The sequence below is a fragment of the Geotrypetes seraphini genome, chromosome 3 (genome assembly GCF_902459505.1).
Source record: "Geotrypetes seraphini chromosome 3, aGeoSer1.1, whole genome shotgun sequence".
Classification (NCBI taxonomy): Eukaryota; Metazoa; Chordata; class Amphibia; order Gymnophiona; family Dermophiidae; genus Geotrypetes; species Geotrypetes seraphini.
In genome coordinates, this window is record NC_047086.1 from 360,049,687 (window position 1) to 360,073,993 (window position 24,307).

The 24,307-nt window shown below is 44.0% G+C and overlaps 1 protein-coding gene across 5 annotated transcripts in view; it reads left to right on the forward strand.

Moving 5' to 3' along the window:
* DISP1 (dispatched RND transporter family member 1) overlaps positions 1 to 24,307 on the forward strand; it is a 335,526-nt gene that overhangs the window by 12,977 nt on the left and 298,242 nt on the right. For all 5 annotated transcript variants that reach the window (XM_033936937.1, XM_033936939.1, XM_033936936.1 and 2 more), the window contains exon 2: positions 20,628 to 20,763. The gene's annotated coding sequence lies outside the window, so the exon portion shown is untranslated. The remainder of the gene's footprint in view (positions 1 to 20,627; positions 20,764 to 24,307) is intronic.

Below are 24,307 nucleotides of genomic sequence, written 5' to 3' on the forward strand. Positions count from 1 at the left end.
CCCGGCCGACTTTAAACAACTTCAATCTCCCTCCCACCCCTCTGTTTACCTGTTAAGTCACTGGTGGTCAAGCGGTGGTGAACTGCGGCAGGAGCGACCTTCCATGAGAACTTCGGCAGCTAATTATCTAGCGGCTTTGAACAGGCAGGAGAAAAGGAAAGAAAGTCAACACATGTTAACTGATCCATGTAGTTTGTTTTGTGATTGATTTTTCCAATTGTATGTTAGACCACTATCTAGTGGCTTTTAAATTGTACATCGCTTAGAAAATTTGTATAAGCGATTCATCAAACGTTAATAAAACTTGAAACTTGAAAACAACCATTGCAGTGGCACTACATGCCAACAAACCAGAATCTAGCTGATTGGGCAACCAGAGCCGTGCCAGCATCCTGGCTAATAGAAACTACCTGGCATACAGGGCCAGAATTTCTCCTGAAACCTGGCCATCCAATGTCAACTGAAGAGAACCCTTTTTGAGCTCATAGTCTTAGTCAGATGTGAACGCTCTATCTAGTGTTGCCTGGTTGAACATGATGCATGAAATGGCTGACTGGATGTGTAAGCAATTGAGCCAATAGTCAGCCATTTGAAGGAAGCATTGTCGTGCCTTATGGTAGAGGTTCATAGATTTGAATCCTGGATAGACTTTTTAGCTATCAGCTGACATTTAGGAGCAGCCCCCTTAATCCACCTCTGTATAATGTTCTAACATTGCAGGGAATTACTTCTTGAAACAGCTTATAATGTGAAACGCTGAATTCACGTCGGAGCCCCATTCAGTGTATCTACATAAGATGAGATAAGTTATTTATTGACTCTAAGCTACATATTTATTTAAATTATATTTAAACACTAAGAAATTTATCTAAAGGCTGATGAGGAGGCTGGCTACTCTTAGGTTCGAGTATTACATGAACTATGATACTTGAGTGTAGCCGCTGAGGCTGTGTAAAGATTTTGAAAGAAGTTTGAAATGGTCTTACTATGAGATGATAAAACAATTATGAAATTCCTGTAAGCAATAAGTGATATTACGAGCATTAAGATATAGAAGAGTGTGACATAAACTGAGCTTTCCATGCTCCTGCCTGGCCCTGCACTGCTTTCTGATTGTCTGCCGTCAGTTCTTGCGGGATGCCAATCAAAAAGCAGCACAGGGCCAGGCAGGAGCACGGAAAGCTCGCGCCTGACCTCCGCTGCTCCTGTCTGGGAAATAGGAGACGTCTAGCAGGGAGGAATCACTCAGGATGTTTTTAACAAGGTACGACGGCGGCGGGTGTTTGTGGAGGGGGATGTTTTAAAAAGGTGTGGCGGCAGGCATGTGGGTTGAAGTTTTAAAAAGGGGCTTGCAGTGGGGGGGATTTTTAAAAAACGGTATGGGGGGGGGGAGTTAAAAATTATACCTTTGCTCCATAAGATGCACCGAGATTTCCACCCACTTTTGGGTGGAAAAAAGTGCGTCTTATGGAGCGAAAAATACGGTATGCCATGCACAAGACTGTTAGCCATCTTAGTGCGAGACAACTTCCTTTTCTCTTCCATTCTAAAGTTAGCATCTATCTCTAACATAGTAACATAATAGCTATTTCTAGGCAAGAATCCAAAGCTCTGCCCGATACTGTTCACTCCAGTCCATCTACACCCTCCCAGCCATTGAAACCCTCCCAGCCATTGAAGCCCTCCCCAGCCCATCCTCAACCAAACCACCATATACAGACACAGACCGTGCAAGTCTGCCCAGTACTGGCCTTAGTTCTTCAATATTTACTATTGTTTTCTGATTCTAGATCCAATGTGCTTATTCCATGCTGTTTTGAACTCATTCACCGTTTTCCTCTCCACCACCTATCTCGGGAACGCATTCCAGGCATCCTCCATCCTCTCTGTAAAGAAGAATTTCTTTACATTGCTCTTGAGTCTTCCACCCCTCAACCTCAAATTATGTCCTCTGGTTTTACCATTTTCCTTTCTCTGGAAAAGATTTTGTTCTATGTTAATACCTTTCAATTCTCGGAGATCTCCAAGAATCTCGGCAAGAGGGAGAATTAGAAGGCCTTGAGCATGTGCAGATGCATGCTCAAGGCCCGGCAGAGGCAGGAAGTTCTTCAAGCAGCACCGGCACGTCCTGTGAGCTGCGTGCCGGTGCCAGACGGGGGTTAAGTTTCAAGTTGTTCAGGCGGGGGGTGCCGGTTCACGTGGGGGGGGGAGCAGTGTTGCTGGCCTGGGGGAGGAGTGGGGGGTGGGGGTGGGAACGTATCAAGCGAGTTTCCATTATTTCCTATGGGGAAACTCGCTTTGATATACGAGTATTTTGGTTTACGAGCATGCTTCTGGAACGAATTATACTCGTAAACCAAGGTTCCACTGTATTTGAATGTCTGAATTATATCCCCCCCCCTGTCCCTCCTTTAAGGTATACATATTCAGGGCTTCCAGTCTCTCCTCATATGTCTTTTGTTGCAAACCTCCTATCATTTTTGTCACCTCCTCTGGACCGCTTCAAGCCTATTTTGTGTCCTTTACCAGATACGGTCTCCAAAACTGAACACAATACTCCAAGTTGGGCCTCACCAACGACCTGTACAGGGGCATCAACACCTTCCTTCTTCTACTGGTTATGCCTCTCTTTATACAGCCCAGCATCCTTCTGGCAGTAGCCACGCCCTTGTTGCACTGACTTTTGCCTTTAGATCTTCGGACACTATCACCCCAAGGTTCCACTCCCCATCTCTCTAATCTTGTTATCCTCAATTCATAATGATAAAATAAAATTTTAAAATTTGTTCCTAACACTCTTACTGATTGATGTAAGATGTATAGTTTTATGCTTTTTGTTGTTAAATGTTACTGTAGTCAAAGGGTAAAGGATTCCAGATGATAGGTTTTATACCCTTGGTCATGAATTGATTGCAGAAGGATGTAGTCTACATTATTCAACTCTGCCTCCTTCCCAGTGGGATGTACTGTCACTTTCAGTTTTAACATCTGCAAGTAAACTGAGAAGGTGTCTTTTCTGCTTAATTTTATTATTTTGGGGTTTTATTTTCTTTCTCTTTTTGAGGCGGCAGTGCTCAGAGGTCCTCATTTTGAGGCAACTCTGCCTGGGAGAAGATGCAGCCTCCTTGGGAACAGTCTGCTGCTAGCAGGGCAACCCTCAGGTGTAACTGTGTAGCCAGCCTGCACTAACAGTTTTTGGAACTTGGCGCCCATTCCCCTTGGAGCTAGCTTGCACCCTGGTTTATCAGGGGCTTGAGCGCAAGCTGTTCGGCCCCAGATGATGTGATAGCATTGGCTGTCTCTATTTCATTGTGAATGATGGTCTTATAAACTTTTAAAGACAAATTTTGACACATCCTGCTAATGACCAGGAAAAGAATCTTATTGAATCTTTAATGGATGCCAAATGTACGGTGGTTGTCAGTTCCAGTAGGGCCTAGAAGTTTGGCATCATTAAGTTCCGTACTTGGGCAATTTTATGTTTGATTCTGATGACTTGCTTGTTGGGAAACAATTGCTTTCTTTGTAAACAGTGTTTTTGAATGATGATTCTGTGCCTTCATTTGCACAGCCAACACAAACAGAAAACAGATTGTTTGCTTTTGAGATCTACAATCCAAATAGCTTGTCCATAAAAAAATCAAGCATTTTTGTTTCTATTTATAAAATATATTTGGGAATTTCATTAATTTCTGAAAATACCCCAGCTTTCATTAAAAAAAAAAAGGAAAAAATAATTCCTTGGTGCGTTCTGTTTAGGATCTTGGTCATGGACCGTCTTTACTGTATAGCATATCTAATTAATCTGCTGAATAAACAATAAGCCCATAACAGATTTCTGTCTCGCATAGATTATCCAGGTGAGAACCTAATCTTTCAATCTTCTTTCAGTTAATCTACAGTATTACAGATTCCATACGTGTGGTAGTTTATCCCTTCCCGTGAACTGGCTTGCAGAGCGAGAGAGAGAATACTTACAGCTTTGAGCACCTTCCCTATAGAGGTGAAGCTCCAGACCATACCTCAGTTTAGTCCCAAAGCAATCGAGCTGAACTGGAACAAAAGAGGAGGGGAATGGGAAACTCTCTGCAAAACAACAAGTAATGCTGGTTTGCTCTATAACCTAGAAACAAGAATTAGAAGAAAACATCATAACAATTGAAACACAGCCAAAGAGAATCAACCTGCAACTGGCACTAACATTAAGGGAGCCAAAAGTTGAGGTATATACTTAATATGTACCAGGTATTTTGGTGTTCAGCCATCTGGCTGACAGGAGAAGATCTCCAGGCTTGGAACACAGAAATATCCAAGGCAGAAAACAGGTGATACAGGAAAGCCAGAGAGTGGGCCATATGAAATTTGTAGTAGATTAACTGAAAGAAGATTATCCAGGTAAGAACCTAATCTTTCATTCAGTTTCATCTATTCTGGATTCCTTATGTGTGGTGACGTACTAAAGCAGTGGCTGATCTCCAGGGAGGGACATAAGAGTTTGCCCAAAAGACCAAGGACCCAAAAGCGGCATTCTCCCAAGCCGCTATATCCACTCTGCAAAATCTGGAAAAGGTATAAAAAATAGACCAAGTAGCTGCTGGACATATCTCTGCGAGGAAGAGGTGATGCTCCTGGTCAAGTGCACTGGTGGCTGCTTCCCACTCGAGTGTAGCCGCTGAGGCTGGTAAGCACAAACAGGTGGTCAGAAAGGTGAAAGTCATTTGTCTTTTCCAAGTACTGGAGCAAAGCCCTTCGGATATCCAGTTTCTTCAAAACTATTTTGTTTGTTAGACCCTTTGGACTGAAAAGCAGGCAGATGAACCTCCTGGTTGATTTGGAAATTTGACACCATATTTGGGAGAAAGGAGGACACAGCACAGAGAGTGACATCCTCATTCATGATTCTGAGGAAAGATTCTCTGCAGGAAATTGCCTGCAGCTCTGAGATTCGCTACACTGAAACAATCGTCATCAGAAACAGTCTTAACTATGAGGTCCTAAAGGGGTGCATCCTTGAGGGGCTCATATGGAACCTTAGAAAGACCCATCAAAACAATGTTAAGGTTCCAGATTGGAAAGGGACGTCACAAAGGAGGCTTTAACTGGAGGGTTTCCTTGGTCATATCAGGATGAGCTATCAGAGAAGACCTGCAATTGTGAGTCAGGAAGCAAGAGAGACCAGTTACCTGCACATTGAGAGAAGCCATAGCTAAAGCCAGTCCTTTCTCCAGCCTGGCCTGAAGGAAAGCCAGAATGACCGAAATGGGAGCCTGACGTGGCTCCACCTGATCATTAGCACACCATTGCTGAAAAGCCTACCACACCTTCTCATATGCCTGTAGAATAGAGGGCTTCTTTACCTGAAACAGTGTGGCAATAACCATGTCCGAATATCCCTTATGAACTAGCTCTGAGCGCTCAAGAGCTAAGCTGTAAGACCAAAGCATTGTGGAATTTCCATGGGGACTGGCCCTGACTGAGAAGACCACGATGAAGAGGCATCCCAAGACCTTCATCCTTCTGAAGGTGTACCATGGCCGCTGGTGAGGCCAATCTGAAGCCACTAGGATCACAAAGCCTGGATGAGAGGCAATCCAGTGGATGACCCTGCCCACCTTGGACCAAAGAGAGAAGACGTAAAGAAGATCAACTGGTAGCTAGGGTTGGATCAATGCATCCAACTCTGAGCTTCTCGGTTCTGCTTTTCAACAGAAGAAGCGCCTGGCCTTTGTGTTCCTTGGCCAAAGCCATCAAGTTCATCACTTTTCTGCCCCAGCGCCGCACAATTAGATCAAATGCCCTACATGAGAGTGACCATTCTCCTGGGTCCAGGAACTCAAAAGTTGGCCTGAACATTTTCCATTCTGGCCATGTAGGCTGTGGAAAGAGCCTGAAGGTGGATTTCTGCCCATTGAAAGAGCAACTGGGCTTCCAGATGCAAGGAGGCGCTCCTTGTGCCCCCCACATATGCTACTGTCTTCAGAGCTTGATGAATGGCTCTGAGCTGCAGATGATTTATGGACCACTTCTTTTCATGAGGAATCCATTGGCCCTGAACCAAGTGATCCTTACAATAAGCTCCCTAGCCGAAGATGCTGGCATTGGTCAAGAGAGTAATCAATTCTGAGATCTGAAGAGGCATGCCTTTCAAAAAGGGCACATTCTGAAGCCACCAGTGGAAGCTGAGCCTCGCAGCACCAGTCCAAGGGAAATGCAACTGAAGGGGATGCTTCCGCAGAGACCACTGGGACAGAAAAGAGTCCTGTAGAGGTTGCATATGGGCTCTGTCCCAGGGGACAACCTCCAGTGTGGCTGCCATGGAGCCAAGCAGTTGGGAACTTACATTTCTAATAGAGACTGGAACTGGCTCTGGAGCTTCTGTTTGTGTGGCTCGGGAAGAAACACATAGCCGTAAGCTGTGTCGAAGAGAATGCCCAGATACTGCAGACTGTGTGAGTTCCAGATAGCTCTTCATGAAGTTAACAACCCAGCCCAAATGCTGGAGCTGGTCCACAACTTGATGCACCGCCAGCTTGCACTCCAGTCTGGATGGGGCCCTGATTTAGCCAGTTGTCCATATAGAGATGAACCTGAATCTCCATGTGCCGGAGATGAGCTGCCTCCACCACCACCACCATTACCTTGGTGAATGTGTGGGAGGCTGTCGCCAGTCCAAACGGGAGAGCTGCAAATTGGTAATGCTGTTGAAGTATGTGGAACCACAGATATTTTCTGTAGTCTGGAAAGATGGGAATATGCAGACTTACTTCTGTGAGGTCCGGGGAGGTTAGAAACTCTCCTGGAGCCACAGCCACAATGACCGAACGGGCTGTTTCCATATGGAAACGTGGAACCCAAAAATGCATTCATTGCCTTGAGAACCAAAATGGGCATCCAGTCCTCTGTATTTCTTTGGCACGATAAAGTATCTGGAGTGTCTGCATGAGCCTCAGTTGGAGTCAAGGACAGATTCAATGACCCAAATGTCTAAAAGTCTCTGGAAAGTGGCTTGGACCCTGATCTTCTCTGGCCCTCTGGCAAGATAGTTGAGGAACAGATGCATGGGAGGGTGATAAAACTCAATCTTGTGACCGAAGAGGTTTTCTCCCACTCCTAGAAATGCTGACAACCACACCCCAATATGCGGGAGTGGGGCCGGCAGTCTAGCATAATTGGGTCTTTTTACAAGATGGGTTGAAGTGGGACCCAGCGGTCTGCTGGTATCTGGAGCTTCTGAAATGAACCTCCCCTCAAGGAACCTCAGAACGCGATGGAGTAGATAAACATTCACCAGGTGCTGTGATACCACAAAGGTTCTTACTCAGGTTGCCCACAGCCTGCTCTCAAGCCACTGAAAAACTCAGAAGGCGAGCTGGCTCCAATGGAAATAGACTCTGAGCCCAGAAGAAAACACACCAGGCTGGTGCTTCAGGTCCACTTGCCCTGCAGAGCTGCATACCGGCACAGTGGGTCCAAGTCCTTTCCAAGCAGAGAATCCCCAAGAATGGGGTCTCAAGGCGCACCAAAGTCTCATAAAAAACAAACTTTAAACGCAAGAAAACAAAAGGTTAAGCAGATCAGAACCCCTCTGCACAGTTCACTTGCAGAGAAAAAACTGAGTTGTGGACTTGGAGCTCCGCCTCTTTAGGGGAGGTGCTCAAAGCTGTAAGTATTCTCTCTCTGCAAGCCAGTTTGTGGAAAGGGATAAATCTCCACAAGTATAGAATCCGGAGTAGGTGTAACTGAAGTGCAGTTAAGGTAGTTCAGAGTTTAAATCCATGAATCTGTATCCTGAACAACTGATGCCATTGCTTTTTCTGTATTACCAAAAAACATTTATTTTTTTTGTTGCTAGAGCACTTAGTATAGTCCTTATTCATAAAAGCAAAGAGATGGTGTGTACTTTGTTATATATTTCACAAAGCAAAAGGGAGATGAACCATGAGAGTGGAATTTGATATTATTGCTCCCTTAACTCCCCCGCCCATGCCATTCTTGAGTCTCTAGAAACATTGAACTGTTTCATGAAGAATAAGTTGCATTGTCTCTTCAAGATTAGAACCAGGCTAACTTTATGGTGCCTTGCTGGGTTGTTTTTTTTTATTTTCTTATCTTTACCACAGAGCTGTCATTAATAAAGTATGTCTTCTGTTTAATAATTTTGTTTGTAGATTGTTGCTATTAGAAACTCCATTCACCTCCTACACAGAATGTCCAAAATGATATTTTAAAAACAAATTCATTTTTATTAGGCTTCCTTTATCCCATAAGAACAAAACAGATCATTGACTGCACAGAAGAATTTCCAGATTGAACAAGAGTGACTCAAGATACGAGCTTTGTCTGACATATCAAGAATATACCGTACTTCTTATTTCAAAGCTGTTTAGTCTGTATAGTTTCATAAAATAAAATAAATTTTAAGAATGATGGCAATTTCTGATGTGGCAGATGGATGGGGGAGTGGGAGAGATCAAGTGGCTTCTTAGAGAAATGCTTCCTAAACTTTTATTTTAATACTTCAAACCAGAGCTTTCAAGTTTATTCAAAAATTTTAAAAACCGCCCAATTGACCTTCTAGGACAGTGTTTCCCAAAGCTGTCCTGGGGGACCCCCAGCCAGTCAGGTTTTCCAGATATCCCTAATGAATATGCACGAGAGAGATTTGCATACCTGTCACTTCCATTATATGCAAATCTCTCTCATGCATATTCATTAGGGATATCTGGAAAACCTGACTGGCTGGGGTCCCCCAGGACAGGTTTGGGAACCACTGTTCTAGGCGGTGAACATTATGTTAAAAACGTATATGGGGCAACTATACATCCTTTGAAACAACAGTCATAATTCAAAACATTAAAAACAATACAAAAAACAAACAGAACCAAGAGGGAAGAAGGACAGAACTACAATTTATCAAGTAAGAAAGAGAGCATATAGGGAAAGGACAAAAGGGAGTGTGTTAAAAAAAAAAATGATTAAAACTACGTAGCCCTAAAAAGGGCATTTATGTCTCGAAAGCATCAAGAAAAAGAAATGTTTTTAGTTTCGTTTTAAAATGGTTAAGATTTGACTCTTCCCGTAAGTGGACAGGAGCTTCTCTAGTCATGGGTCAGAATGCCAAATAGGCTCTTCATAGGTGAATCATTATTTTGTAACTCTGGGGCTCACAGTTTTATTTGGCTGCAGTCATTGGGTCACGGTTTTAAACATTTACATGACTCAAGAGGATGATGAAAACAAAATAGCAGACCTCCCTTCCTCTTGACATTCATTCCTCCCCCACCCCCACACTTATCCAGAGGTTGAAGGCAACAGTAGTAGCAATCAGCACAGCTACATGCAAGAAGGTGAGAGGCATATGAGCCAACTTTCCAAAATTACAGGTGGTGCTAAAGCCAATGGAAACTACCACTCCTCGGACACAGGAATTTGTTCAATATTGGGGGTGTTCAAGCTGACTCCTTTGGTGGGAAGAAATAAAGGAAATGGAAAAACTACTCCTGGTGGAATGCTGTGCAAAAAAAAAATTCAAAATTCTGCAAGTTTATTTGTCAAAATTTAAACAATATTTTTGCTAATTATCTATATTCCATTTAAAACATTAAAAATAAAATGGTTTTTTTTCCCTACCTTTTGTCTGGAAGTTTTATTTTTCTATCATATTGCTTCCAGTTTCTCTTTTCTGCTTTCCTATCTATTGTTTGCTAATTCTTCTTCAAGCAGTTGCTATCCATTTGTCTTTTCTCTTCTCTATTCCCTCACTACACTTTCCTGTGACATATTAATCATTCCTTTTTAGCTCTTTTGTGCTTCTTTCTTACCCTTTTTCACTTTTTAGCTATCTATCAAATTTCCATCTTCTCTCCCATTCCCTTTCTTTTTCTCTCCTTAGCCCTCCATTCCCTTTCAACTTCAACGTACTCCCCATGTCCATATTTCTACCCTCCGTAATAACTATCCTCTCATCCTTTTCCCTACAACCCCTTCCTCCCCCTCCTGGCCTTTCCCACATGGTTATACCATTCTCAGGATCTTTTTTTCTCTACCCTTATAGTCAAGTTTTATTAAAATTTTGATGTACACTTCCCCCTCCGTATTTGCGAATTCCGTATCTACGGATTCGGTTATTCGTGATTTTTGACCAAAAAATAAATTTAATTTTTTGGGCTTTTTTTTTTAGCCCTTTAAGCCCCCCCTTAAGCCTTACCTGGTGGTCTAGCGGGTTTTCAGGCAGGATCTTCCCACACTCCTTCTCCATGCAGATCGCTCACAGGAAATGGCTCGAGAGACTATGGGAGCTCAAGGCAGCCATTTCCTGTGCCCAACCCGGCCCATGTGCCTAAGGCCCCGCCCACAGGAGGGGCCTAAGACTCCCGGGCCTATTCTGATTGGCCCAGGCGCTTTAGGCCCCACCTGTGGGTGGGGTTTCAGCTGCCTGGGCCAATCCGGCCCCATTCTGGAGCCGGCTGGCTTGCCGGATGGGCGGGCTTGGCACCCGTCCATCTGACCAACATTTCAAAAGTATGGGGGGTGGGATGGGGAGGGTTGCGGGTCAGCGGGGGGGGGGCGATTGGGGGTTTGGTGAGTTGTGTCGAGGGCAGGAGGGTCTGGGATCCCTCTTGCCCGTATTGTAGTGGGGGGTGGGGGATAGGGAGTCTGCCTGGGCAGGAGGGGTTGGGCTCCCTCCTGCCTGATATTGTAGGGGGTGGGGCGAGAGGCCAGGAGGGCTTGGGCTCCCTCCTGGCCCAAACAGAATGGGGGGGTACCGACTATCACCAGGGCAAGAGGGCTTGGGCTCCCTCTTGCCCCAATGTCATTGGGGAGGTCAGGGGTGCCGCGGGGCAAGAGGGCTTGGACTCCCTCTTGCCCCGATGTCGTGGGGGGGAGGGTGGATTCTGTAACCGGTGTTGTTTTTGACAGACACCGGTTACAGAATCCAGCTTTTAGGCGAAGGACTGGCTCCTCCTTCGCCTAAAAGCCCTTGTGTTGGACGTTTGGGGCTTAGGCGTTTTTTTGGTTCATTATGGGGTATAAGTGTAGATGTTGTGGGGGGATAAGTGTAGACGTAGTGGTGGTCTGGGCGTTTAAACAGTTGAATGTAGAGGCAGGCCATTATCAAAAAAAAGGACTTTTTTTTGGTTATGGACATTTTCCTTGCTTCTACTTTCAGCATTTAAGGCCTTAGGCCAAAAAGGGACTTAGACGTTTTTTTTGATTATGCCCCTCCACATATATGATTTGTGATTTGCAGAGCAGACATTCTATTCTAATATTTTAATTCTTCGATTGTTGGTTAATTTCTAGGATGGATACCTAGGATGGATACTGAGTCAGAACTGTTCTTAAGAGAAGTAATAATAATAATAATAACAGTTTATATACCGCAATACCGTTAAGTTCTATGCGGTTTACAATAGATTAAGCGAGGTACAAATTGATTGAATTTAAGAGGGGGGAAGAGGAGAGTTAATAGGACCGGAAATGCGTTGTTGAGGAGAAAGAGATTAATAGGACAGAGGAATCACTATGGAGGAGAAAGAAGATGAATGGGTCAGTTGTCTAGATACTTTAGGAACAGTTGAGTTTTTAGACGTTTTCTGAATTCCTCATAAGTAGTGGGCGAAAGCAGTTGTTCTAGGTCTTTACCCCACAATGCTGCTTGATGTGAAAGAAGGTGTTCATGGTGTTTTTTCAGTTTACAACCTCTAACTGGGGGGAAACGAAGTAGGAATGAGAACTTCTCTTGTGTCTATTGGCAGAGAAGGAGAAAAGGTCAATTATGTATTTAGGGGCAAGTCCGTTTAGCGCTTTAAAGCAGAAGCAGGCAAATTTAAACTTTATGCGTGCTTCCATCGGTAGCCAATGTAACTGCCGGTATTAGGGTGATACATGATCGAATTTCTTTAGTCCGAAGATTAATCTGACTGCTGCATTTTGCATTAGTTGTACACGTCGCATATTTTTTTGGGAAATAGCTAAGTAGGCAATGTTACAGTAGTCAAGTTGACTTAGTACGAGGGATTGGACCAGGGTTCTGAATGCTGACGTATCGAAATAAGCTTTAATGGATCTGAGTTTCCAGAGAGTGAAGAAACCCTTTCTGATTAAGGAGTCCACCTGGTCTTTCATGGTTAGGCATTGATCTAGAGTTACGCCTAGTATATTTATGGTGGGCTGGATGGGGTGATTAAGTTCATTGATGCATAGAGGTGTTTTGGTGTCAAACGGATGTGGTGAAGCAATGAAGAATTTTGTTTTTTCTGAATTAAGTTTGAGCTTGAAGTTTGTCATCCATTGCTCCATCATGTTTATGGCTTCTGAAGCCTTGGGAATAGTTTCCAAGATAGAGTCAGCAAATGGGATTATAATCGTGAAGTCATCTGCATAACTGAATACAGTGGTACCTTGGATTGCGAGCATAATCCGTTCCAGGAGCATGCTCGTAATCCAAAATGCTCGTTTATCAAAGCGAGTTTCCCCATAGGAAATAATGGAAACTCGCTTTGATGTGTTCCCTCCCCCCCCCGAGAACCAGCATTGCTCCCCTCGAAGGCCCCCCCTGCAATCCGGCACACCCCTCGATGCAATCTGGCACCCCCCCGCCACGAACTGGCACCCCCCCGACGCGATTGGGCACCCCCTGCCACGATCGGGCACCCCGAAAATCGGCCTCCTCGTCTGCTGGGCCTTGAGCATCTGAGCATGCTCAAGGCCTGCGAGTTCATGTTCTGAACGTGAACTCGCAGGCCTTGAGCATGCGCAGATGCTCAAGGCCCAGCAGACGAGGTGGCCGATCTTCGGGGTGCCCAGATGAGGGTAAGAAGCGGCGGGGGGGGTGCCGGATCGTGGTGGGGGGGGTGCCCAATCGTGTCAGGGGGGTGCCGGATCGGGGGGGGGTGCCGGATTGCGGGGGGGGGGGGGGTGCTGGTAAATCGAGCCATGCTCGGTTTCCGAGGCACCGATTTTGAAAATGTTTTGCTCGTCTTGCAAAACACTCGCAAACCAGTGCACTCGTAAACTGAGGTACCACTGTAGTTTTATCTCCAGCTGAATTAATTGCAAGCTCAGTGAGGACATGTAGACGTTAAATAGCAATGGAGACAATGGTGACCCTTGTGGCACACCGGATGGATTGCTCCAGGTATCGGAAAGCTCTTAATTGAAGTGTACCTGATAGGTGCGGGATGTAAGGAAGCCAAGAAACCAGTTCAACACCTCGACTTTGATACCAATGGCGTCTAGGCATTGTAGCATTTTCCTGTGGTCTACCAGGTCAAAGGCTGAACTCGTATCGAATTGCATAACCAATGCATTGAGGCCCCTGCTAAACAGTAGGCGCAGGTTGTCTAAAATAGGTGCAATTACTGTCTCCGTACTGAATAAAGGTCTGAAACCGGATTGGGTTTCGTGTAGAAGAGAGAACTGATTAAGATAGTCCATCAGTTGGGTATGTACTAGTCCCTCCATGATTTTTACAATAAAGTAGGTAGACCGAAGTTTGTGAATTTTTGTTTATCACTTCCTGTTCCTCTATGCTGGCCACAGGGATTGTGCTTAGTATGGTTCTCCCATAACATAACCGTGATTCTTATTGGCTATTCTGAAACAAAGTTGTGCTAAGACCATTTTTACAACAGCTGGAAAATGGTTGATTTTCCATTCTCTAAAAGATCATGGGGATGAATGAGGGGCGACCGAGCCACTCTTGTTCTTGTTTTTGCATGAGTAATATAGTATGGGCAAAATGGGGGATTTGGGATAGGTGAAAGAGGGGGGGGGAGGGAGTGCATGAGGTGTGAATGGTGGGTGTATGTTGATCCATTTGAAGGTTTGGGAGATAAAGCTGAGATTGTCTATTTGGATTGTAAGGGTGTGATTTTTGTTTTTAGGTACAATAGAAAAAGGACGACAAGAGAGTCGCAGGTTACCTACGTGATCCCTTTTGCATTGCCTATGTTACATTTTTATAGGTTTATTTTCCTTGATGCCGATGAGGCAGTTGGAGTACATTCCATTATCTTTGTTTTGGATATCTGTCTTTCCATTTTTTTGGTTATGTAGCCTTTTGATTACACGGTATTGCTATTGTTGATTATTTCTCTTCTGTGACATTGATCTTGTTGCTTTAATAAAAACACTTAAAAAAAAAGAACACCTATTCTCTACCCCCAGACATGGCCTCTCCAATGAAAAATAATAATATTTGGAACTTACTAGAACTAGAGGATGCCGGAGTGCATTTTAAGCAGTAGCAAGTGTACACTAGCATTTACCACAGTTTAGTAAAAGAACCCATTGGATTTTAGAGCCAAGAACTTTTCAAAATCCTGAATTTGGGTAGTGTATTGATGTCAGAGATTCTTAGAAAACTATGTAATCACAGAAATTCACTTTTCATTGTGAAGTAGCTTTCTTTAGAAGCCTGGGTACTTAAAGGTTTTCTTCAAGGCTGGTGTAAGAAAATTGGGCATCCTAGGTGAACATTGAGCCTTATGCCACCTCCCCCCCCAAAAAAAAACCCCTAATTTACTGGTTCTTAGTCCATCAACTTCTGCTTCCATGATTTTGATAAACTGCAGTCATGATCACTTTACAACAAGTATATAAAAACACATAATTAGATATTAAGGGCTCCTTTTACTAAGTTGCGCTAGCGTTTTTAGCGCGCGCTAACCCCGTGCTACACAAAAAATACTAACGCAAGCTCTATGGAGGCATTAGCGTATAGCGTACGGCAATGTAGTGCGCTAAAACCACTAGTGCAGCTTAGTAAAAGGAGCCCTATATTTTTTAATTAAACTTTATTTTGTAGATAAAATTAGGCATTGATGGTTCTTTGAGTTTGTGTGGCTATCAGAATTTACCGTTTTGCCTTGACTGCAGCTGCTGCTCTCGGCACGGCCTAGTCTTGCCGAATGGTTAGGTTAGCCCTGGTTTTCTTCCAGTTTATGTCAATGAGAAAACTGTTGGCTATTTGTCTTGTTCAGTTGGCACCTAAATGAGATGACTAATATCTCTCTTTTATTGCTCTGATATATATTCCATTTTACTTGAAATTCAGAAAGCTCTCGATTAACCAGTCCAACTACTACATACCTAAGTAAATTGTGTGCAGCTGTGCTAATCTTGAGCAGAATTCCATCTAGTTATCACACTGGGTTCTGTAATAAAGTAGTATTCTTTCATGCAGTTGAAGTGTTAACCTAATGAAAAGGAGACTTTTTAAAAAAATTACTGTTAGCTGTAGCTATAATAAAAAAATGAAATTTGCGTATTAAAAAAAATTCAAAACAAACCCAAAAAAGAGTAAAAACATAAGAAATGTACTACTAATCTAATGGAAAGAGAATATTCTTGCCAGGCAAGTTGACATTTGAAAGGAATTTATTATAGTAATGGAAGGAGTTTGAACAATTTTTATAAAAGGTAGTGGAAAACTTGTTTTTGATATGTGTATAATGGAAACTTGCTGCATTATCCCAGTTTCAACTAGCCTGGCCCTACTCAGAATAGTTTCTCTTCACCAAAACTCTCCTTTTCTGACTTATTTAAAAAAAAAATGCACCTTGGAAGGGCATTTAAAGTATATTTCCTTTTTTTTTTATTTTTCAAATCTGCTGAAGAATCCTGATACTTGATATAGCCTTTGCCACACAACCTATAAGGTGGACCAGGAATCACAGCCCAAACCAACAGACTAATGGTCTTCAGTGCAATGTCCGCGCTGCTGTCTGGGGCTCAATTTTCCTTCCCGTTCTCCCTCTTTCTCCCTGCGGGATCCAATGCACTTTTGGTGGCCTGGAAGCTTTCCTTCTGCTACTGCTTCTTGTCCTTGCATAGGTGGGAAGCAGTAGCAGAGAGAAAGCTTCCAGACCACTGAAGGCAGTGTGTTTACTTTATTCACACTACTGGCAGTTCGAAGTGAAAGAGCAGCTGCTGAGAATGAAAGGGTAAGCAAGCACCAGATCACTGGAGGGGTGGGGGGAGAATCGCAGGGGGAGGGTTACTGAAGAGATGCTGGACCACAGTGATGGGGAGGAAATAGAGAAAGAGGTGACAAATTCCATGGAAGGGAAGGGGAGGACAAAAATGCCAGTCCACGGTAGGGAGGAGGATAAGAGAAGGAGAGGAGTGAAATACCAGACCATAAGAAGAGGGAAAGGGAAGGAGAGAAAGATGCCAGACCAGGGAAGAGGAGGAGAAAAAGATTCCAGACTAGGGGAGAGGGGGGATGGGAAGCACAGAAAGATGCCATACCACAAAGGGGGAGGAGGGGAGAGATGCCAGACTGTGGGAAGGAGAGGAGAAAAATGTCAAACCACCAGAGGTGGGGGGGGGGGGAGGAGATGCTGCACAAGGATAGGGAGGAAGGGGAGAGAGAGAGAGAAGAGATGATGCACAGGGATAGGAGGGGTGGAGAAGGGAAGAGAGTTGGAAGAGATGTTTAAGAAAAGTTGAGAATAGGAGAGTAGAAAGAGGGAGGAGATGGTGCACATGGATGAAAGGGAGGGAAGGGGAAGGGCAGCGAGAGGGAGGAGATGGAGCACATGGATAGAGGAAGGGAAAAATGAAAACGTAGATTTGAGAAAAAAGCAGAAAAATTGAATAAAGTTGAATATTAAAAGTTAATGCCGAATGTAGGGCAGAAAGTGAAAAAGGAGAGAAATACAGCAAATGCTTAAGAAGGCCCTGGAAGTAGAGTTAAGAGCACAGACAGAAGTACAACCAGAGACTGGGAAAAATGATTAGAAAAACAAAATCACTAGACAATAAAAGTAGGAAAAATGATATTTCAATTTAGTGGTGTACTGCAGGCAGAGTCTGACATCTTAGCATTTTGTTTGGACTTTTAATTTGTGGTCCTGTATTTGCATAGGGTTTATCTGTGTTCTGCATGTGTGACCAAGGCCAGGTGTTCTGGTAGGAATGAATGTCGAAAAGCAATATTGCCATCATGGCCCCAAGTAGGAAGATATTTGTCTGCTCTCTCTCAGCCCTTTTGGACCCAAAAAGGCCCTTGCTTAAAAATTAGCGAAGACCACAGCAATAGAGGAACAAGGAATTGATATATTTAATTGTTTTGAAAGCATTATTTTTTTTAAAATCTCCCTTTCAGTTGTACCCTCAGTTACCTGCTTTTTTTTTTTCCTCCAAAGGTAAAGGACAGGAGAAGCTCCTAGAGATTGTCATTAAGATGTTACGACCATAAGAACATAAGATTTGTTGCTGCTGGGTCAGACCAGTGGTCCATCGTGCCCAGCAGTCCGCTCATTCGGCGGCCCTTAGGTCAAAGACCAGTGCCCTTTTTGAGTCTAGCCTTACTTGCGTATGTTCTGTTTCAGTAGGAACTTATCCAACCTTGTCTTGAATCCCTGAAGAGTGCTTTCCCCTATAACAGCCTCCGGAAGAGCGTTCCAGATTTCTGCCACTCTCTGGGTGAAGAAAAACTTCCTTACGTTTGTACGGAATCTTTTCCCTTCTAACTTTAGCAAGTGCCCTCTCGTTCTCTTCACCTTGGAGAGGGTGAACAATCTCTCTTTCTCTACTAAGTCAGTTCCCTTCAATATCTTGAATGCTTTGATCATGTCCCCTCTTTTCAAGGGAGAAGAGGCCCAGTTTCTCTAGCCTCTCATTGTTAAGCGGTAATAATATGTGTTATCTAATATAATAAAATGCTAGGCCGTGCATGCGCACTCAAAAGTCGTGTTCCCTGATCTGTCGCGGAAACACGACTGCGCATGCGCGCCCCTGGCTCTCACTGTGCACTATGCTCAAGCTGCCGCCACGGCTCCTCTCTCAAACTGCAGCAGGATCGAGAGAGGAGCTACGGCGGGGGCTTTCAGGACAGAATATGATTACCATGTTTCTTTAGGCAGCCCCGGTTGTTTACTTGGATTCAATGTCAGCATTAGGGTTCGCCGGCCGCCAGCCGTGAGAGCTGGGTGAAGAAGGCCGCCGCAGCCTAGCGGCTAGGAAGGGGGACAACAATCGCGCTTATGCTCAAGCCGCCGCCACGACTCCTCTCTCGAACCGCACCAGGATCGAGAGAGGAGCTGCGGCGAGGGCTTGAGCATAAGCGCCATTGTTGTCCCCCTACCTAGCCGCGAGCCTGTGGCGGCCTTCCTCACCCGGCTCTCACGGCTGGCGGCCGGCGAGCGAACCCTAATGCTGACATTGAATCCAAGTAAACAACCGGGACTGCCAAAGAAACAAAGTTTCACGGTGCTTGGCCCGCCAAACAATTCCTGCCGTTGCCGAAATTTGCCCCACCGTTCCTTCCCTTCCTCCATCAGGTACAGTTCAGCTCCGCCTATGTTAAAAGGAGCTGCTTTGAAATTGGAGCCCTGCCGCCACCGTAACACGTTCCCTCTGCCGCGGTCCCATATGTCAGAGAAGGAGCGGGACCAAGGCAGAGGGGAAAGTGCTACGGCAGTGGCAGGCCTCCGATTTCGACGTGACTCCTTTTAACATTGGTGGATTCACTGCACCTGATGGAGGGAGGGAAGGAAAGGTGGTTGTGTGCTGTTGAGCCCCTCTTTGCCCTCAGACCCTCTCCTAACTGCTCCCTCCTGTCTCAGACCACTGGGGGGAGGTGCCTGTCTTCAGCTGCAGGGATGGAGTGAGGGAAGAAGAAAGAAGGGGCCCTGGCAAGCGAGTTATCAAAAGCCAACCATAGCCTGGGACCCCTACATGATATGAATAATGACCAGACAACAAAAGATAAGAAAAATAATTTTATTTTCTGTTTTGTGATTACAATATGTCAGATTTGAAATGTGTCTTGAGGGAGGCTGCCGCGGCGGCTTTGGACAGAGGGGCACCATTTTCGTGGGAGCCGGCCTTCGGAGAGGCATGGGACGCGGGGACGGATGCGGGAGGGGCTGCCGCTGCGAAGGGCTTTGGTGGGGAAGCCAGCCAGACCGCGAGTGTGGGGACGTTGTAAGCGCGGATTGGTCAAGGAGCAGCCGCTGCCGAGGATTTGAAATTGCTCTCCCACCGTCACTCCCTCTCGCCCCGGCTCTGCCTCTGCCCAGGTTCAAAAGCAGGAGAGGCAGTCATCTAGCACCCGTTAATCTAACGGGCTTAAACACTAGTGTTATTATAATGCATTAATGGAGATGCTGCATGCTTTATCTGTTTTTAGCGAAAGAATTCTATCCTGCAAATTTCATGTTCACTTAGAATTTTGCCTTCTTGTTTTCCCTCTCTAAGTAAAACAAAGACACTTGAATTATATGTATTTGTGTGCAGTATTAAAGGCAATAATGAGTGCCAAATCATTTAATAGGCAGTTTTTTCTTTGGTTTCTGAATGAGCTATTGTGTTTCATTTGTGGTATGATTTCAGAGACAAAAAGATCTTAGGAGGCCTGTTTACTGCTTTATTCCCAATATTAACTAGCTAAAGCTGTAAATAGTTTGCACATGTTTTGTCTCTTGTCGTCATAACAATATGGAGATCATTGAAAAGCAGTCATGTTTTGGTATGGGGAAGAAAGAAGTTTAGCTTAATGCGAGCTAAATGCTGCATGTCCTATTTTATAGCCATGGGCCATATGGCACTTAGCATATGCTAATTTAATTTAATGTGGTGACTTATACTGCTAAATCTCCCAAAGGATTTACAAAACAATTAAATTGACTTTAAGTAATGGCCAAAAATCTAATCAGGTGCTTTGAATTTCCCTCTCTGTCCCAACGGGCTCACAATATAACTATATATTCAGACTTTATGGGGTCAACTTTTAACCATCTAAAAGTTGAAAGTTAGCCTGTTAAACATCTGCTTTTCAAAAGTCTATTCCTATAACAGGCTATTTAAGTGGAATTTTCAGCCGAACATCTAGTCAATTAGCGTCACCAAAAGTTAATCATTCAATACTACTCACCTACTCAGTTATATTTGAAAGCTATCACGCTAAGAAACCACTAATGAGTACAAGTACAAAAAGCTTTATATTAACTCACCTACTCAGTTATATTTAAAAGCTATCCCGCTAAGAAACCACTAATGAGTACAAGTACAAAAAGCTTTATATTAACTCACCTACTCAGTTATATTTAAAAGCTATCCCGCTAAGAAACCACTAATGAGTACAAGTACAAAAAGCTTTATATTAACTCACCTACTCAGTTATATTTGAAAGCTATCCCGCTAAGAAACCACTAATGAGTACAAGTACAAAAAGCTTTTTGATACCCAACAATTTACTAAGGGGCCCTTTTACTAAGGTTTACAGTACACTAATGGACTGACTGAGACTAAGGGTAGTGAGAATGACTGGGGTTTATTTTTATTAAAAATTTTCTTTTTGCTTTCTTTTTGTTGGGCTTTGTTTAATTTTGCTATTTTTTTCCTGCTTTTATTCTAGTATTTTTCTTTGGGGTTCTTTGATATTGAAGTATTTCCCTTCTGTTGTGCCTTTTACGCACCTATAGTATTGAATTTATTGTATTATCTTTTCCCTCTTCCTTCTCTTTTATAGGTAAATGTATTTAATATTGCACTCAATCTATAGTATATGTGGAAAAAAGTGATTTGGTCAGTGTAATACTGTGTTTTACTATTTTAGGTTCTCAGTTTTTGCTGTATTTGATTGCATAGCATTTTTCCTCCCATCTTTACAGGTTTCTGCAGACAATTGAAAAGAAATCTTTTCTTACGTTTGTAAAAAGGAGTAGATGTGCATGATGGTTCCCTTTTGTTCCAGGACACCTGCCTGTGTTTTGCAGCTGAGAGCAAGATCAGTGCAGTTTCTTTGATGTAAGTAATGCAGAATTCTACTAGAATGCTCCTGAGTGTGTCTAATCAAATAGTACCACTAGTTTACCTTATGTGACTTTATAAGAATCATTGTTAATTTAACACAGTTTACATATACAGTTCTCCCTCCCGATTCGTGGGTTTACGATTCGTGACTTCGGTTATTTGCGAGTTTCTAAACCCGGAACCTCCTCCCTCCTGTCTCCCGGACCTCTCCACACCTTACTGATAGTCTAGCGGTGAAGCGGGGCAGGAGCGATCGTCCTGCGCTCCTGCCCCGTTCAGAGCCATCCACAAAATTGACTGCTGTGAGTTCCCGTTTTTGTGGATAGCTCTGCTTGGGGCAGGAGCATAAGATAATCGCTCCTGCGCCGCTTCACCGCAAGACCACCAGGTAAGGTGTGGAGAGGTCCGGGAGGCAGGAAGGAGGAAGGGGTGGGTCAGAGTCAGTCCTAAAAGTTATTTGCATTTTTTCAATATTGGCGGGCACACTCTACCCCTAACCCCAATGAATATTGAGGGGGAAGTGTACATGAATGCTTGGAGTAAGTACCTAAGCCAGTTTGAACAGTGTATATAGAACTTATATTAATGCTTATTTTTGGTTTTCATTAAGACATGTAACCTACCTGGGATGCCTTAGTGAGCAGTTTAAAATACTATGAATATTTCACACCAGTCTTCTTGAGCTGCTACTCAGCTGTTCTCTCATTAAGCACGTTGTGTTCTAATCAGATGATGAACCTTTGAGCTGTACATTACCAGTAGAATTTAAATTATTTCTCCTACGTGGCTGAACTGTTTTCGCAGAAAGTGTAGCATATATATGGAACAGTTTGCTGGTGAGATCACAAATACAGTAGTATTAGTTTATAAAGAAAAAGTGTGGGACAGGAGCAGTCAATCTTTAGTGGTGGAAAAATCTTGAATAGGGGGAAGGCTGTCTTAGAAGATGTTTTTAACAAGTATGCTAGTGCAGTGTTTCTAGTGATCCTGAATGCTAGGGTCTTGTATCTCAACCAGCAAGTTGCTTGCAAAAAACCTGTCAATAAATGTTTTCCAATTCCACCTCCTTCCCAGGGAGCTGCTCCTGCTCCCTCAGTTTCTTTTCTGAAAGCAAGTTGTTCAGAAGTATTTTTGATCTGCTCTGCAGTTTTATTTTTTTTCAGGTATTTTTGCTCAGTGGTCTTTTGGAGGCTGAGTGCCTGGAGGTTCCCACTTGTTGGGACCTCTGCCTGGGAGAAGACACAGACTTACATAGCGGAAGTCTGCTGCTAGCAGGATCTTCAGGGACACCTAACTAGCCAGACTGCTGATATTTTTTAGAGCTCAGGGGTCATCTCCTGCATAGCTGCTCACATCCCTGATTCAGTTAGGAGCTTGACTGTAGGCTGTGTGGGCTCCTTCCCAGCTCATTCCTTCCCCCCCTTTTGTGGCGCAGTTTTCCAGGGGTTGAGGTTCAGTCCGACCTCGGTTCGACTGGCATCCGGTGAATCTAAGGCAGATTTCTTCTCCCTTTGATTCCAGCTGAAATCCTATGCTGAAGCAGGCAGGCACCACATAACATAGTGAATAAGGCTATTGAAGCTTATGGGTTCTCTAAAAGTTGATTTTGAGGGTTCTGGACCCCAGAGCCCAGGTCCCTCTCAAAATCCCCTTCCCTGTGACTTTTTTCATTCAGGGAGGTCTCCATGGGGCATTTTTGGCACAATTTCTCTGGTGGTGACCATCTTGGATATTAAATGACCTTTTTTTTTTTCTTTTGCCTCCATCTGCTTTGATTTTGCTCAAAATCACCTGGAATGACCTCCTTGGGCTTTTTTTACCCCTATATCATGCCAGGTTTGCACTGGATGGCCGACTAAGGAGCGTCTATGTCCTGTATGTGACAGAGCACGCAAGAGAGGAACAGTAGCCTCAGGCTCAGCCTCCTCTGAGTCTTCTAGGGCTGGGGATCCACAGAAGGAGCATTCCTAAGGGAAGAGACCCCTTCTAGGTCCCTCCAAATCTGTATTGGCCAAGCGCAGTTGTTTGGGGGGTCTACGGAGCCCAGGAGGACCGGCAGGGGTCCTTGCTGGGCTCAGAGAGACCCCAGTACAAGGCTTCACACCAAATTTTGTGAGCCTTATGTGGAATGTTTATTTGAACTGCCGAGGGTTTTCAGCAGCTGTTAGCAGCACACCAGTGGTGGTGGCACAGGGGTTCTGCCCTCGATAGGTTCCCCAACCAGACGAGGACACAGTCTTGGCCCAGGAGGATCAGTCTGTTGTGGACTGGGAGGATAGCAGGTCTAATTCAATGCCACTTTTATACCAGGATGAAGTCTTCATGGCAGAGTCTGCTTCCATGCAGGAGGACAGCAGTCAACAGGTGGTGGTGACACTGGGTCAAGGGATAGACCTCTCAGTGTGCTGGTTGTTCAGGGCCTCGTTTTAGTGTTATTAATGCTTCGTTTCAAGAGTTAAAGCTGGAAGTCCCGCCAGCTTTTACTCCTCAGTGCTCAGTTACGAGCAGTTCTGTGGCTCTGGCCTTTTGTTCTCTCACATTTGGACATCACTAAACTTGTCACTGACCATTGGGAGTCATCAGAGAGATCCCTTCAAGTGGCTAAGACTATGGCCAAGTTGTATCTGATGATACCAGATTTCCAGCAGCTGTTTGTTTAGCTGAAAGTGGATTCTCTTGTGGTGCAGGTCACTAAATGAACCTCCCTTCCTAATGAAGGGATGTATTTGTTACAAGGCACTTTTTGGTTTACTGTCTTCTTATCTGGTATCTTACCTGAAATCATTCAAGTCGAATAAACACACCAGAAATTCCGGTATGTTCATCTTCCCTGCTCTAAAGGCCTGTCGTTATAAAACCTTTTTGGACAGGACACTAGAATATCAAGCGGGGAAGATGAATTCCTGGATGTGCCCTCTGATTGCCCAAACCCACTCTTACCTTAAATTTAGGAAATTATTGAAAACGTACCTATTTGATAATTAAAAATGTTAACTTTTTTAATAGCATATCAACGATGGTCTATTTTATCTAGGAATTTGTATTTTAATTGAATTGTTTTTACTGATGTTGTATTTAAAGTAGTAGTATGTTTTCTGTATTGTATTTTTTCATTGAAATATCTGTTTCTCTTGCTGTGAACTGCCCAGAACTACTGGTAGGGCGGTATACAAGAAAATAAATTATTATTATTATTATGATGTTAAAGGATCCTCAGGACCACAAAGTAGACTTGCTTCTCAAGTGTCAGTTTGAAGCCTTGGATTAAGGTGGCAGCCGTGTCTTCCTTTGTGGCATGTGCTTGTCACACTCGTCTGTCTTGGGCCTCAGACCCGATAGCTGGGGAAGAGCCCCCAAATCCTTCTATCTGGGGTGAATTATATTGTGGATGCTCTGTATGATCTCATCAGAGTTATAAGCAAGGTCTCGGCCTATGCTGTTTCTACCCAACAGATGCTCTGGATCAGACAGTGCACAGGAGATGCTATCGCTAAAGCTATGCTAAGCAGGCTTCTCTTTCAGGGGCAGATACTTTTTG